Source organism: Siniperca chuatsi, linkage group LG21 (genome assembly GCF_020085105.1).
Source record: "Siniperca chuatsi isolate FFG_IHB_CAS linkage group LG21, ASM2008510v1, whole genome shotgun sequence".
Lineage (NCBI taxonomy): Eukaryota > Metazoa > Chordata > Actinopteri > Centrarchiformes > Sinipercidae > Siniperca > Siniperca chuatsi.
In genome coordinates, this window is record NC_058062.1 from 5,207,230 (window position 1) to 5,223,373 (window position 16,144).

The window sequence follows — 16,144 nt, forward strand, 5'->3', positions numbered from 1 at the left end:
AAGTTCAGTAAAGTAAATGATGCAATCTTGCAAACATGGGCTCAAGACCTTGGGGTGGAGATAGATGAAGCTACAGGGACAGGTATATAGGAGTATGCTAATAACATATCCATATGCAATAGAGCAAAGGAACTACAATTCAGGTTGCTGCATCGCCTTAAGAAATAAGATGGACCCAAAGAAATCAGCTCTGTGTATTAAGTGTAGTAAGGGGGTTGTGTACATTTTCAGGATTTCTGGGTGAAAATAGTTTAAAAGTTAAATTTGGTTTTCAATAAAGAATTGGATTTGCATACTAGAACATTTACTCTGTGCTATAATTTTGAGATACTTGTAATTTACTTGAGTATTTTCATTTTCTACTCCTTCATACTTCTACTCTAATATTTCAGAGGAAAATATTGTAAGTTTTATTCCACTACATTTATCTGACAGCTATTGTTACTAGTTACTTTGCAGATTAAAGACAATTTGAGGATCTTATAAAATATCATACATTGCTCCAGGCTAAACTGCCCAACACTATATAAGATAGTTATACTTATGCCTACAATGAAATGCATAAATCTTAATGCATAAATAGTAAAAATGTATCCATAAACTAAGATAACTCTGACAGGGGCCTTTCTTCTGCATAATTAGCACTTTTACATTCTATACTTTCAGTACAATTTTCTAATAATACTTACCTACTTTTACTTAGAGAAAATATCTGAATACTTCTTCCACCACTGCTCTCTGGTCTATTTCTTACTGTAATGCTGAATATCAATAAAGGGGATCAATAAAGTTTTCTCTTAGCATATCTAAATTAACATTAATAAGAGAAATCATGAAATTAAACTAAACTAAACTACAGTTGGACATCACTGACATTAAGTGTTAAATATCAGGCAGTTAAAGTAAGAAATGTATTGATTTTCCAGTGTAACATCCAGTGTCCAAAACCAAAACAATCCCAGCATGGCCAGCCGCTTATTGGGCGTCTGTACACGTCACAGTCTAACCCGGAAGTGCAGTGACAGCGCCTCTTAAAATCCTTCATCCCTTTCGCGGAACAGCAAAACAAAGGTGAGTTTTAAAGCTATAGAATTGGTGCTTCCTACACTTATCGCTTGTATCTTATGATATTTTCCCCGTATAAAGTACGTTTGAAGTTTGGGCTTGATTTAACGCTGGAAGCACTTTTACATGGCTTAAATATTAGCCGCTAGCTGGCTAATGTTAGCAGTTCAGCAACGGCTCAGATTTGTTATTTGTGATGTCGATCTAGTGGGGATGACTTTTCTGCTGCTTTTCGTCATTTTCTATGCCATGCCGAGGTCTGTTGGCTGGATGTGTTACAGCAAAAATTATTTGTGTGAAAATTTCATCAGGGACATGCAAAATAATGATCCTACTATAAAAAAACATGTGATGCTGTATCCTCCGGCTCAGCCGGAGTATCCTGCCAAATAGTGACCACGGTTTCCCCCTTTGTTGCATCTCCATGCGCAGTGCAGGACAGCCGCAGGTTGCAACCTGCCACGGTAGAAACACAGCGAGTGAGGGAGAGTCCGGCAGAAAGTCTACTGCGATACAGAGTGAGGTCCTAACATTACCTCTGCATCATGGTTGAAAATTAAGTTGTCAAAGTAAAAGTGGGTTCAAACCCCAGAGAAGAAAGTGAGTGATGTATTTTTATTTAAGCAGAGAAAGAACTGTGACTCAGTTTTGTAAGTGACCTTAATTTTAGAATTAACCCACAGTTGCCACTTTTAAAACTTAATCAACTTGAATGTGCAGAGTAAAACAACACTTTTCACAAAACAAATGAATAGGGATGCATCAATCCAACCTTTTCTCGCTGATACAGAGTACCAATCCTATAAGTGCCCCCCCCCAAAAAAAGTAAATCTGTACAAATCTGTATCATAACATAATAACTGGGCTTGCTGTGGCAATAAATATGTGCATTTTAAGGCGTTTAAGACTCTTTGACTGACATCATCTCTCTCTCCTCTCCTCCTGTCACGTCTCCTCCAGCATCGCTCTGCTTGTCTGGTCTCTCTCTCTCTTTTCCCTTTGTGTCTCCTGTCCTGTGCTCTTTCTCTCAGCCTCCTTTTCTGTGTCTCTCTGCTTTGCATAACATGCTCCCTCGCTCTCATATCCTCTTGTCTCACTGCCTTCAACATCACATTCTTTCTGTTCATTTCTCTCTCCGTCCTCTACTCTTTGTTCTCTCTCACCCCCTGTATTCACTGTCTGTCCCTTTCTCTGTGACTCCTCACTTGTCTCTCCTGCCAAAGTGTATTAAAAATAATTTAGTAAAACGATATACACCTTCTTTATTTCATCTTTGTTTGAGTTTGCATCATTTTAGATTTGAATTATAGAAATGTGTCAGTACAGTACATAAACATAAGCAAAATGTGTGTTATACATAATATATTTATACATTAATACTATATTATTACACTATAATATTTCCAGGTGTTTGTGTTGTTGTTAAAATTAGTCTATAGGTTCCACTGTAATTACCAAATAACCCATAAATCTCTGTGGTAATTACATTGTTTGAATTCGATCAGGTCAGTTTTTGTTTGTGTTGAACGGCACAGGGACATAATGCTAATCATATCCTGGGCACAGTGGGCAGTACCTGCTCTTCCTCTCTCATCTCCATCGCCTTCTCTTTTTCTTTTTCTCTTAGTCTCCTCAACTTGTCCTGTATCTCTTCCCTTCTCAAAGCTGAGCTTTGATTAATGGAAGAAAGTAAACACAGGGTCAAGTGATATTTATATGTAAATGTTACCGGCATCCACAAGGATAATCTTGCAGTGAAAATAAAAATGTATAGGGGTACCTCATTTTAACATGCATTTCAACCATTTACACAAACTGAATTGAAAGAAAAGCATTTCATCTTTCCTTGAAAGTTTATCAGTCTACCATTGGATGGATGGAGTTAACGTTAGCTGGCTAGCTAGTTAATTCATTCACGTGAAACTAACTAGCCGGCATCATGATGGATGGCTACTGTAATGTAGCACGACCGCACAGGAGCTATTCGTCAGATGATATCTGAGAATGAATGGCATTGAACCACCGTGTTGAGTAAAGTTTTTGTAGTAACGACAAGATCATCCACTTCACCACCCACACACAAGCAATGATGGTGATCAGATGAGCAAGTCTGTAATCTTGGTGTTTTACAATATCTTTGCCGCACCAAAGTAAGGTTATTTTTAGGCAATTATTTCACAACTTCACGAGGTCCGGACCTCGGTGACCTCAGTGGTGGGTACGGTCATGGCCTACAAATGAACAGCAGTCAGAACAAATGACCAAATCAGAAAACAAATCAATTCACAAAACTTAGTCACAGAGGCAAGTAACAAGACAAAAAATGCCTTAAACTAGAAAATAAAATGAACAATTCACAAATGAGTCTACAGTGAATTGGTGGAATAAGTCACAAAAAATAACAGTGTTTCGTTAAACACAAAGTCTTTTGAAAGGGCATGTAAAAACTCATCTCAATACTTATTTGTTGAATAGCAATAAAAAAGAAGCATAGTTGGTGAAACAGTTGAATGCTTGCATATAAAGTTGTATTTGGCAGCATAAGTCCTCTCTATTTTGTATGAAAGTGCATGTTAAAAATTCAGTTTGTTGTTCCCACAGCGTTTTCTGCTCAGCTGAATTGTATGCATGTGCAGGGAGGTGTGTGGGAGTTCAGAAATGCTCTGAATGGAACTCTTGTTTGATTGATAACAGTCTATGGGTGAAAATATGTGAATCTCAAAGATAACTCGTCGGCTGGCTTTGCATTCTTCTCATTTTACTGTTCCTCTCCTACTGTTACACATATTCTTTACATAGCTGGTAAAGAGGGATTCTTGATGCACAAAACTTACATTGTGGTGAAATATCTCAAGTTTTACTGAGCTGCAGCTCCATCTGCAAAATAAAATACTGTCTTTCCTTCTCAGGCCTCAGTGCTGTTTTCAAGATTTGAGTTCATGTCAAGTCAAGTCAATTTTATTTATATAGCCCAATATCCCAAATCACATTTTGCCTCAAGGGGCTTTACAATCTGTACAGTATACAACACCCTCTTTCCTTAGACCCTTGATTCGGATATGGGAAAACTCCCCCCAAAAAACCCTTTTAACAGGTAAAAAACATGGAAGAAACCTCAGGAAGAGCAGCAGAGGAGGGATCCCTCTCCCAGGACGGACAGACATGCTTTAGATGTCGTGTGTACAGAATAGATTCGTAACAGGAAGTCATACATGACAATATTCAATTATGATGACAAAATATAGATTGTAAAACATAAGTGAAGAGGATGGATCCAGGAGGACAATTGAGCAGCTTCTGAGCCACACCACATCCTCTTCACCATAGAGACCTGGAAAGAGGACAGGCCACACAAACAGAATAGGACACAGCATTCACACAGAGAGGAGAAACAAACAAACACACAGAGGGAGAGAGAGCCATGATAACATGCAAACTAGGAAGAGAGGGAGAGAAGGGTAGAGGCTGAAACTCTTGGGGGACGAAGATCCAGATCAACGACTGGATGAGGCACCGACAGCCAGGAGAGAGAGAGAGGTCCCAGGACGGCTGATGGTCCAGCACAGAGAAGCCTGAGTGCAAGAGAAGAGAAGGAGGAGAGGCTAGGGAGAGAGAAGGGGAGGGAGCGAGAGAGGGGGCGGCATGCACAGCTTGGCAGCTTTTAGGGCACAGAAACAAAACAGCGGATTAGAGAAATGCAGTCGATATCAAAAAGTTTGCTGTCTGTTAATTGAATTCTCTTCGGAAGGATAAACATGGACTGGAAGTACTAATGTTAATAGATTCACTGAGACTGAGGCTGACCTGCTGGAAGTAAAGTGGTAACAGGTATGTGGCCTGAAGTACGGAAGGATAAGCACTAACTGAAAGTTAAAGCAAAAAGACGAGCGTTCATCATCAAACTGTATTGTGCTGCAACTCTGTCATCACTCAGTCACTTAAGTCACAATTCCAGTCTTAACAAAATTACCCTGCAGGATCTGATGTCACCGTCTAGCATAAGTAATAAAAAAATATTGACCAGAATGATCATCGACTGTAAATACTGTAATAATGTACAAAATGGGTGATGATCACTGTAATAATTACTTTTGTATTTTTAAAAACAAGAGAAACATAGAGACAACGCTGTTTCTATTGGCTGACCTTGCAAATTTTCAAGTCAAATCTGAAGAAAAACGTGCCAGAAAAGTCAAATGGGTGCCCACCACTCACGCGGCTGATGAGAATCAGCAAAAATTAGACTATAGCACAATAGGCCTTATTCACAGCAAGCATTTTGACATGACATAGAGGGAAAACCACAGGTGTAATTAATAATATTAACAAGTACTGCACTCCATTTTGCTTTACTAGTTTCAGGGCCCTGTCACTGTGTATGCTGGTTCACTGACGAAGACTCACTGATGGACTTAAATACATTGTTGGACTTAAAGCCATTGTTAAAGCCATTGTTAAAGATATTAATTACACCTGTGCTTTTCTTGCTAAGTCAAAATGTCCGCTGTGAAAAAGGCCCATACAGAAGTATACACAAACAATAAAGTAGATATTTTATTAAGATCTGTGACAGTCATATATGTATATGAAACTAATATTTACCATTACCATATTACCACAGAATATCATTATTATGCTATTGATTATTAAATAAGAAGTACAGCTTGTGCTTTTCTGTATTATTCCCAAATAGATTTTTTTCTGTGTTTTGGTATATAGATATTTTCAAAATTCAAAGTAACACGTAGCTGATTGTCATGTCATTGTGTTTTCTCACAATTCAGCCGCAGCATGTCAAGCATTGCATTTTAATAATTGTTGCTAGAATTTATTATTCAATTTTGTTTTACTCTTGGGGTATTTGGTTTATAAAGAACAAGTGTCTTGGTTTTAAAATAGTTGAAACGATTCTCAGTTTTTGGTGGACAACAACAAATACATTCTCAAACTGAGGGAAACAGTGTGTGCTCCTTATGAAAATATCCAGTGGACATCTGGCAGCTCAGTGTTGGTGGCCAAACTGCATTGCATTCACAAGCCCTGATTGGTTGAATTAATAAACACAAAGTTTTTTGGCAGGGGAAAACCTATTTGGGTGAACCACCCAAATAAATTATATATAAGAGGAACACAGATACGCATGCTGTTAACAAGATCAGTTTGGAGAGGACAGGCCAGATGCTCAGTTTCATATTGCTGAGCTGTATGCATCAAAAACAGTTATTAGACAGGTGGCCTTTCCTTAGACTTCCACCTGGCAGCTGGCAGATAGACACACTTTTTCTTTTGTTTATAGGAGTGTGTGTGTGTGGAGTGGAATGAAACCACTTGTCTTGATTTAAAAGTGCTTTTCTCGCCTGGCTGCTTGTATTCTTCTTAAACACTAGTCAAATCTAAAATCTTACACTGATGTGTGTCGAGCTCTCCCTCTAGTCAACTGTGTCCATTCAGCTCGGTGCTGTATATTAAACTATTCAACCACTCTGTCAGATGTGTTATACACAAGCGCCCAGCTGCCCAGAGCCCCCCTCCCCTCTTCATACACTACAAGATGCAGCCATTTGGTTTATTTACGGGAGGTGCTTCTGTAACTGCTGGGAATAGGCCAAGAGCCAATCGAAACACACAGTGGAGGCCAAGCTAATAGAATCTGACAGGAATCGAGTCATAGAGGCCGCTCAGGCATCGTAAAGCTGTCTTCGTTTAAGCCCCTAAATTTGTCGCTATTACCTGCTTGCTTAAGAGTTGTGAGGAAAAGTGTAGCCAGGATCCTAGTTGGAGAAGGTGTTTTTACCCATATTTGCCTATTTCAACAACATCAAATAAGTATGGGTATGTTGGTGTGTACATACTTGCACGCATGCTCACGTGAATGCGTTGACAGTGAATTGGAGGAAAGAATATAAGGATCAATAATATACTGTCCAAAGTAAACAGTGAGGATTGGAGGAGTATGGTACATTTTAGTAAACATGTAAAATGTATCTGCACTGCACCACTTCTCAGTGGAGCAGTGACTCTGCTGCACCCAGCTAACCATGTACTGTATTTGTTGACACTCATGTTCTTATTTGGCTGTGTGCTTTTGGAGAATTGCTTTGTTGATGGCGCTGCAGGGGAAAATGTCAAAATGTGTGAGTCTTTTCTAGGTTGTCACAGTGTAAAATGCTACAGCAGTTAGTGCATCAAATGCTAATGTTAGTGAGGAGAAAGTAATTGGAAATCATTCACTTGTCAGAAATCCATTGTAGACTCTCTAAATGAATGGAGTTTGACTCCACTAATGAGCCTGATTAAGAGAATATATGTAAATTCGCCTAAAATTGGGCTTATCACTATGTCCAGTCTGTCTCCTGAGCTGTGTCAGTAGATCAGTTCCAAAAAGTGTTGGCTGATGGCATCACAGCCTACAGCTTTGGAGTTTCTGTCTTTGTGAGGGACTTTTACAAGTTAACAAATCAGAACTGATGAATGTAGAAAAAATGGATGTGCGATATTTGTTTTAAGCTGATTTCCACTTTAAGGGTCAAATCTCGAATTAGGGTACAGTATATCATTTTTGAACTACTCATTCGACTGACATCACATCCCACTGGTAGCTTAATGCTTATTTAATTGGTTTGAAAATATGAGTAGTTAAGTTGTTGACTTAAGCACTGACAATGTGTGATGTAAAATATGAGTTTTAAATGTAGCTAATGTGGGCTGAATACATTCTGAGTACAGAAAATATGGAGAAAAGTGATCTGCATTTTGTATTAGTGTGGTGAAAATGTTTCAAAGCACAGATTTTTCGTCCTCTAATGCTACTTCCAAGAATCTGCCTGTGTGCAGGCCTACAAAGACATAAATGATATAGGCAGAGGCCCACTCAAAAATGTCTCTGATTGGGCCTTTTATAGATGCAGCATGAGAAGAAGCTCATTTCTCACATTGCCGATCGCTTGTGAGGGAAGGCAGCAAATATTGAATTAGTTTGCATGAGAGGAGGGAAATTGAAATATGGATTGAGGTCGCAAATGCCTTCCAGTGCTATTGGCTGTTTCGGATATGGAGGATGAAATGTATTTTCTGTGTGTATATGTGTGTCAGTGTGTGACTGATGTAGACAGTGCCGGCATCGAATGGTTTTCCACCTTTCCTATTTTCCAATAACAAGTTTGGAGCAGGAGTGACACAGATGAAGTGAATGTTTTAAGAGGAAAAGTAATCTTTAAGACAAGCCAAGCCATTCCTCACTCTAATACGCAGCCTCATCCTCTGCTTCTTCTACATCACTGTCTTGGAGTCAGACACGAGCCAGCTCTCTCGCCATCTGCCATTTAGATGTATTTAATTCATGCATGCATGCTGAGTTTGGACCTGTGATCTGAACTGGTCAGGTCCCCGGTCTCTGCCAGGCTGCTCTGCACAACTCGTGACCCAGGGTAGGCATCTGAATATGAATTACTGACAACACAGTTAGTTAAAAGTGTCACTGCCTAAAAGTCAAATCCAGTTCTACTGATATTATCTGGCATTTAAACCTGGAAAATGGTGAATCATCCTACTGGTTTGATTACCATTTCCAGCTTTGTCATGGCTGACTTCCTGACAAACAGACCTCAGCTTTTTAGGTGAGGCCACAACTGCTCCACCACCATCACACTCAGCACTGGTGTACCACAGGGCTGTGTGCTGAGCCCCTTCCTCTACGCCCTCTTCACACTTGACTGCAGGCCTGTGCATGGATCTAACGCCATCATCAAGTTTGCAGACAATACTACGGTGATTGGTCTCATCAACAACAATGATGAGACTGCCTACAGGGAGGAAGTCCAGCACCTGGCCACATGGTGCTCAGACAATAACTTGCTCCTTAACACCTCCAAGACAAAGGAGCTCATCGTGGACTTCACGAAGGTATAGAGGAGGCACACATGACCCCATCCACATTAACGGGATTGCTGTTGAGCGTGTCTCCAGCTTCAAGTTCCTGGAGACCCATATTTCGGAGAACCTGTCCTGGACCACCAACACCTCCTGCCTGGTCAAGAAGGTTCACCAGTGCCTCTTTTTCCTGAGGACACTGAAGAAGAACCAAATGTCCTCAGCTCACAGTAGAGAGCATCCTAAACAACTGTGTCACAGTCTGGTATGGGAACTGCTCTGCTGCAGAGCGCAAGGCACTGGAGCGGGTGGTGAGAACTGCCCAGCGCATCACAGGGACTCCCCTTCCAGCCATTGAGGACATCCAGAGCAAACGCTGTCTGTGTCGAGCCCGCAGCATTCTTAAGGATTCCTCTGACCCTGCCCAGAGACTGTTTTCTCCCCTGCCTTCTGGCAGGCGCCTCAGGTACCTCCGGACAAGGACCAGCAGACTGAGAAACATTTTCCCCAGAGCTGTCTTCCTACTGAACTCTGCCCCCTGCTGATTCCACTGTCCCCTCATACACCTTAACTTTAAATGCTGCTATATTGTTTTTGCTGCTTTTATATTGTTTTTGATACATGTACCACATGTTCATTTGCACTACCGGACTATTTATTTATACATACACTGCATCATTTGCACTCCAGTACTATGTACTGAATACTGCAATAACTCATCTACTGCACTGTTAACTATTTCTGTCCATAATTTGCACTAGTTAATATTCATTGCACTGCTGTGCTGCCCAGTCCAATTCATTATTGTACATATCCATCAGTATACTTCTGTTTATAGTAATGCCATCTGTATATAATGTCCATAGTACCACTTGTAAAACATTTTCATAATATTGCTCTATCCTGCATTTATGCACACACTTTATATCCTGCACTTGCTTATAGCACTTCTGGTTAGACCTAAACTGCATTTCGTTGCCTTGTACTTGTACATGTGTAATGACAATAAAGTTGAATCTAATCTAAAAAATCTAAATATTGTCTGATTTGGCATTTGAGAAGGATTACATTTTTAGGTAAAATGTTGAAGGCAGTGGGAATAATGTATTATGCCCAAAAGCGAAGAGAGGCTCAGTCTGACAAAGTGTTGAGGGTGTTGATGAAAACTACAGTGTCCATGAAGCCCGAAACTGGAGTTTAGATGTTTAATGACAGCAATAACAGTAACATCTAGATGTGGGTCTAACAGAACTCAATTACTCATATACATGGATAGTTGTTGCATACAGATGGCATATTTACATTATTACAAATTTCGAGTCATACTATGCTGTGATTGTGTGACATGAAACATTTCCTGCAATTTTTGTTTTATTTTTGCAGACAATGTGGCCTCCTGAGTTAGTAATGTACCATTTGATATAGGCTAATAATAAAAATAATGGAGCTGAAATGATTTGTCGATTAATTGACTAGTCTTCAAAAAACAAAGGCAACAATTTAGATAATTGATTAATCGCTTAAGTCAAAATGAACTGGTTCCAGCTTCTCATGTTTCATTATTTGCTGTTTTTTTTAAGTCTTTACTAAAAACAAATTGAATATATTTGTATTTTGGACCATTACATTTTTAAAAATGTTACCTTGCGCTCTTGGGACTTGTGAGGGGCATTTTTCACTATTTTCTGAACAAACAATTATCTGATTAATCAAGAGTAATCGACAGATTATTCAATAATGAACATAATTATTAGTTGCATCTCTAGATAATAATAACAAACTTCAAACTGTATATGTTGCACCTTTCTCACAAGAAATGCAGCTCTAAGTGCTTTCAGAGTAATAACTGAAAGCAAGTTAAAAGAAAGAACAGAGAATTTAAACAACTGAAAAAACTGAAATGCATCTATAAAAAAGCTCCTTTGTTACATTTGAATATTTTAAAGATAATTAAAGAACTACACTAAAAGATATTACTGTAGTTGCCCTCATGATTCATGTTACAAATGGATGAAACTTCTCTTGTAGAAGGACCTTGTCCCAAACCAATTTAAATAAATCCATGGGAAGCCACTTGTAAGGGGTTTGAATGGTCTAAAATTATGAGGTTCACTGGTAAGGACCACTCCACCCTCCTCACCCCCAACAGAAACCACTCCTGTTTCCTTGTAACAGAGTGGGAAAGGAGTTGCACGTCAATGTTAGGGGACTGGAAAAGAGAGAGGACAGGAGGAGGCGGAGGGAGAGTAAGGCTGTGAAATCGATAGTTCATACCGTTCTGAAATTGAAGGGTTTTATTTGTCAGAAATCGTGTGTAGAAGGTGGAATATGAAATAGCTTTGGTGGAGGCCCCTGATGTACGCCGCAGTATTGATTTCCAGAGACCTGGTCCAATTATGTTACAGCGGGTTTGTCAGTGCCCTTTAAAGGACCAGAGTGACTCTGGTGGGGCAAAATTTTGGGCATCGCCTGACTTTGCCTCATCTCTTCCTCCCCGAGTGGCCAGCTGTTTCTGTGACCAAAGCCGCAAAGAGAAAGTCAAGGAAATAGAGTCTGCTGTTTCTATAGTTTCCAGGGTCTCTCTGAGGACACAGCTGCAGGATGGGAGATTTCCCCTGTTGGCAGTTCCTGTTAAGAGATTCACTGGCATTACAACATAAAGAGAAAATAATCCTCTCTCTGTGTGTGGTAGTATCTGTCCACATGTGTGTCTGTTGGCAAGTGGCTCAGAGAGAAAGAGTCTGTCTGAGTGGACTGACAGAATCAGTGTCTGCGTACAAGACAGCCTGGCTTTGTACGTCTGTATGTGCGGGTGTGTTTTGTTACTGAACAAGGACGGGTTGTATGAATGTCTGTACGGCTGCAACTTGTGTTAATGTGTATTCACACATATCCTCCACAGTTTAGCAGTTACTGTGAACAGCCAGACTTTAGCAGAGAAATTGCAGCTGTTTTAAAGCTTTTATTGCTGGAGGATTTGCAGGGTAAAATTCCCATCCTGTGCTCCCGCTGTGCTGTCCCTGCTGCTGACTCTGCTTTCATACTGCCCTAGTCTGGCTTCATAAGGAAAAGCGACAGGAGGGCATCAGCTCCCGGAACAATATAGGACATTTTTCCCACCTCCACTCTTGAGATTCAAAAAAAGTTTGCTTGCAATGAAAAGAAGGCTTTGCCTCTTACTTGGTCTCTCTTCCCCTTTGCTTCCTCTACAGTCACCATGTGTCCCATCTCTTCTTCCCCTTTCCTCTCCCTCCCTCAACTCTCGCTCTCTCTCCAAGTAACTGGAGTCTCATGCAATATGCTGTGTTTCACACTTGAGTGTTAATGAGGCAGATGAATATTCAGGAAGAGGAGGCTGACATCGCTGTATGGCGATTGTGCACAGGCACTGTGGTGGCCTGAGGGATCTGTTGTGCAGCAGGTAGACATCAGGGGACTCTGGGCTCCTCTGCTAATGATGCAGATGTGCATCCCTGAGTTTTGTTTTGGTCGGTAATTATGGATGACCCCTTCCCAAGGCCTCTCCTCTCTTTCTGGTTAGTTTAGCCTCCAGCTGCTGGTAGAGGACAGCCAGATAGCACAAGACTGAGGAGGAGCTACCTCTCAGTCTGCCTACACTCCTCCTCCTACTCCTCCCTGTGCTTCTGGCTTGTGACAAACAGATGCCAACAGATCAACTCCATCCTTTTTATTATACTTCTCCCTCTTTCTTGCTACCTGTATTCATCTTTTCATTTTCTGTCTCCTGCATTTTCTTTCTTGAAACATATTGTGCTGTGATGTCTACAGCCGCCAGCACTACGTTTTGAAGGACATATAAGAAAGCATGCAGTCCATTTTAGCAGCAAAAGGCTGCGTGATACGTGCTCGTCAAGTCTCATGTGTTGCCATTTCCTCCTGTGCTCTCTACCCCCCTGCCACATTTTTTCATTGTCAGCTTTGTTCTGCTCTTCAGATTCTCTTCCAACAGTCCCTATAGTACTCTCTCACGTTCTCTCTCTTCTCTTTCCTCTTTTTCTTTGGCAGCCTCGCATTTGCATTTTCTCACTTACTCGTCATCCCAGTCTTCCTCTTCTCTCCCTACTGTCTTTCGCCTGCAGCTTTTTAAGCTCCCCTTTTCCCCTCCATTCCCCACACTTTTTTCCCTCTCAGCCTCCCTCTTTCTTACCTTGCTCCTCTGTAAGATATCTGACCCCTGCAGTGAACCTATGGTTCTTTTAAACATCTGTAAAATCTTTGATCTCCCACCAGCCATTTTCGACATGAGGGGATGTGTGTTTATGTTTGCTGCACAAGGTGGAAATGTGTGTCTTTTTCATGCTGTTTGTACTCAGCAACCTTTAATTTAAGTTGAGTCTCTCAGTGCTGTAGAGGAGGACTGATAGTCTGACTGGCTCCTTTTTATGTCTAGTATTCAGGCCTTCCTGCTCCTCAGTGCTCTTGGCCCCGTGTGTTCATGACAATGGTTGCACTGCCACTTAATATTGTCAGTTCCAGTCTAGCAGGCATCCATGCTGATTCTCATGAACACACATATCCTTCCTGCGGTTGGGCAAAGGATGGAGGGTGGCCAATTTATCAGTGCTCTGACTGTAAGGCTACAGGGAGCCCTCCGTCTTCATCAGTTCACTCAGCAGATAGGCACACCCCAGTCACCGCTACTAGACTTACCTCATGTATCTCCATTACACGTTAATAACAAAGCTGTGAGGGTGACTAGAATTGGTGCTCCATGTTATGCCATGTTAAGAAACAACAACTGCTCAAATCAGGAATCTAGAACAGGTTAAAATGTGTTTATTACCTCTAAAAAATGAGAAGGCCGTCAGATTTATTTCAGGTAGAAAGTGTTTCCTACTGGATGGCATTTTGTTACAATAAACTTATTATAGTAGTCATTTTATTATAAGATACTGAAAATAACAGTAGCTAAAGTGTAACTGCAATATTAGCTGACTGTTATGCTCCATTTTGATTATTGTGTGAAGCGAGAAGCAAATATACAGCTAATAACAAATAGATTAACTTCTGAACATCTTGTACAGGCTGCATTTATTTTAGTTTGCTGCCTTTTCTTTATGTTACTTTAGTTTTAGTGCATGGTACAGAGGGAAATAGACCAATATGTTTACTAATATGTAGATTGTTTTTCTAAATATAATGGCAGAAAATAGTGAAAAATACCCATATTAGTGTCCTTAATGCCCATGGTGACGTTTTTTAAATTCCAGTTCAAAACCCAAAGATATTAAATATGTAGTGATATAAAACAGAGGAAATCAGTAAATCCTAACATTTTAGAAGCTGGAACTATGTAATTTTTTGCTTGATAAATGACTTAATCAATTAATCTGTCATCAAAATAGTTGCTGATTAATTTTCTGTCATCGTTTCAGCTTTATTTCAGTGCTCAAGATCTAGTCTTTGCATCTGAAAACTGCATTAGTCAAATCAAACATCAAGTTGGAGTATCTCAGAACCCAATATCAGTTGTAAATGAAATTTGAATAAAATCACATGCAAGTGAAATCAACTCTGCCTATATTTATTACGGTGGCTGGACTGGACAAAGTCATCGCCCACGTTAAGCTCAATAAGTTGTAATGCTGTTTGAACCTTGGGTGCTAGTCATTGATACACCCTGCTGTTTCTGTCCAGTCATGTGATATCTCAGGGCCGTCCTGCAACAGCGAGGGATGCCTGTCTTCTTTCAATTGTTCTCCTCTGTTTCTCCGCCGTCCTTGGCCTGAGTGCCCCCTCGCTTTACTTGGCCCATTGCTGATCAAAGCCCCTTTGAGGGTGCTGAGCGGGTCCAGGGCTGGTAGTGATTTGATGAAATGTGTACGTCTTCAGAATCTTCCCTTCTTGTGTGATTAGACAGCGTGTGACAGGCAGCGTCAGCCCCATCAGCTCACATTAAGCCCCAGCGCTGTGCTACCACCACTGCTGCCATTTTTATCCTTTAATGTTGCACCTTCCTCACCAGCCGAATCAATTATCAGTGATTATGTTAGTGTCAAAGTCTTTAGCGCTGGGCTGAGCCCCACCGCTGCCTCCTCCTCCTCTTCATCACTGTGTGGCCCAGAGGCCCAACAGAAGCCACACTACGCTGATCCCCAGTCAGAGCACTGCTGCTGCAGAGGGACAGCTTTACAGACAGCTCTAAGTTTAACCTTCCTCCTCAACAGCGGTGACAATGCAAGGAGAGTTTGTTATGCCTGACAAAACTCCCCCATGTAGGTTCTCCTCAGCGAGAAAGCTGCATAGCGATTAGCCCTATCATGTTCAATTGTGGATGTAGCTGTCAGAGCTGGCTTGGTGGTTTTGTTGTGTCCTTGGATTGAACGTGGTTACACTTGCTTGAGACGACCATGTTGTATAAGTAAGAGATCACAGAGCCTTTGTTGCACCACACTAGTGTTAGTTGAGAATTTTCTGTGCAAAATCTCTCCTCCACACTTTCCCATGTATCCCATCGCTTTCTCTCTTTGTGGCTTTCCTCAGAAATACACACTCGGCCTTGGATTTACTGGTGTTGTACAATGTGTGTTTGTGTGTGTGTCTGGATTATTGCCACTGCAATACACAGGGCAGCGAGGCGGCTCGTTAAAAACCCCTCTCGGCTGCAAGGTCACGGCTCTGGCTTTTCCACCTTTCTGAGTGTCAATGCACCGTCACGCACGTTCACACACTTTCTAGAGTCCTTAAATATCATGAATCTGTGAATTTATAAAACACACACATTCACATGTGCAATAACTGTTTGCTTGGGGTGTCTTTTCAAGTAAATAAACATCATCTGCTCCATCATGTCCCCCACCTCCTTTCTATTTACTCACATACATGCAAGTGCTGAAACAGTCAGTATGGTTGAGTTCCATTTTGGATCTGGTTCCCGTTTCGCAAAATACCCAGATTTGTTGAGCTCTGACGCTAACTAGTCTCTCAGTAAACCTCTTTTCTCTCCTCACCCTTTTTAAGCTTCTCATTATTACCCAGCGCCGTCAGTCGCTTTACCCGTTAAAATATCAAATGTGCAGATAATATCAGATGTAACTATTTAACATTAGTTCTGTAACTAGGGATGTCCCCATAAAGTTTTTTTTACAGGTTTATAAACTTGAATTATAGTTATGATATGAATGAAAGTTTTACTGGGAGAAGTGGGAGAGACTAAAAATGAGACGCTGCAACATAAATGTTTTGTACA

At 40.8% G+C, this 16,144-nt stretch overlaps 1 protein-coding gene across 3 annotated transcripts in view; it reads left to right on the top strand.

The window, feature by feature from the left end:
- Nucleotides 1-962: 962 nt before the first annotated feature.
- LOC122868874 (speckle type BTB/POZ protein) overlaps nucleotides 963-16,144 on the top strand; it is a 157,154-nt gene continuing 141,972 nt past the window's right edge. For all 3 annotated transcript variants that reach the window (XR_006376196.1, XR_006376197.1, XM_044181285.1), the window contains exon 1: nucleotides 963-1,071. The gene's annotated coding sequence lies outside the window, so the exon portion shown is untranslated. The remainder of the gene's footprint in view (nucleotides 1,072-16,144) is intronic.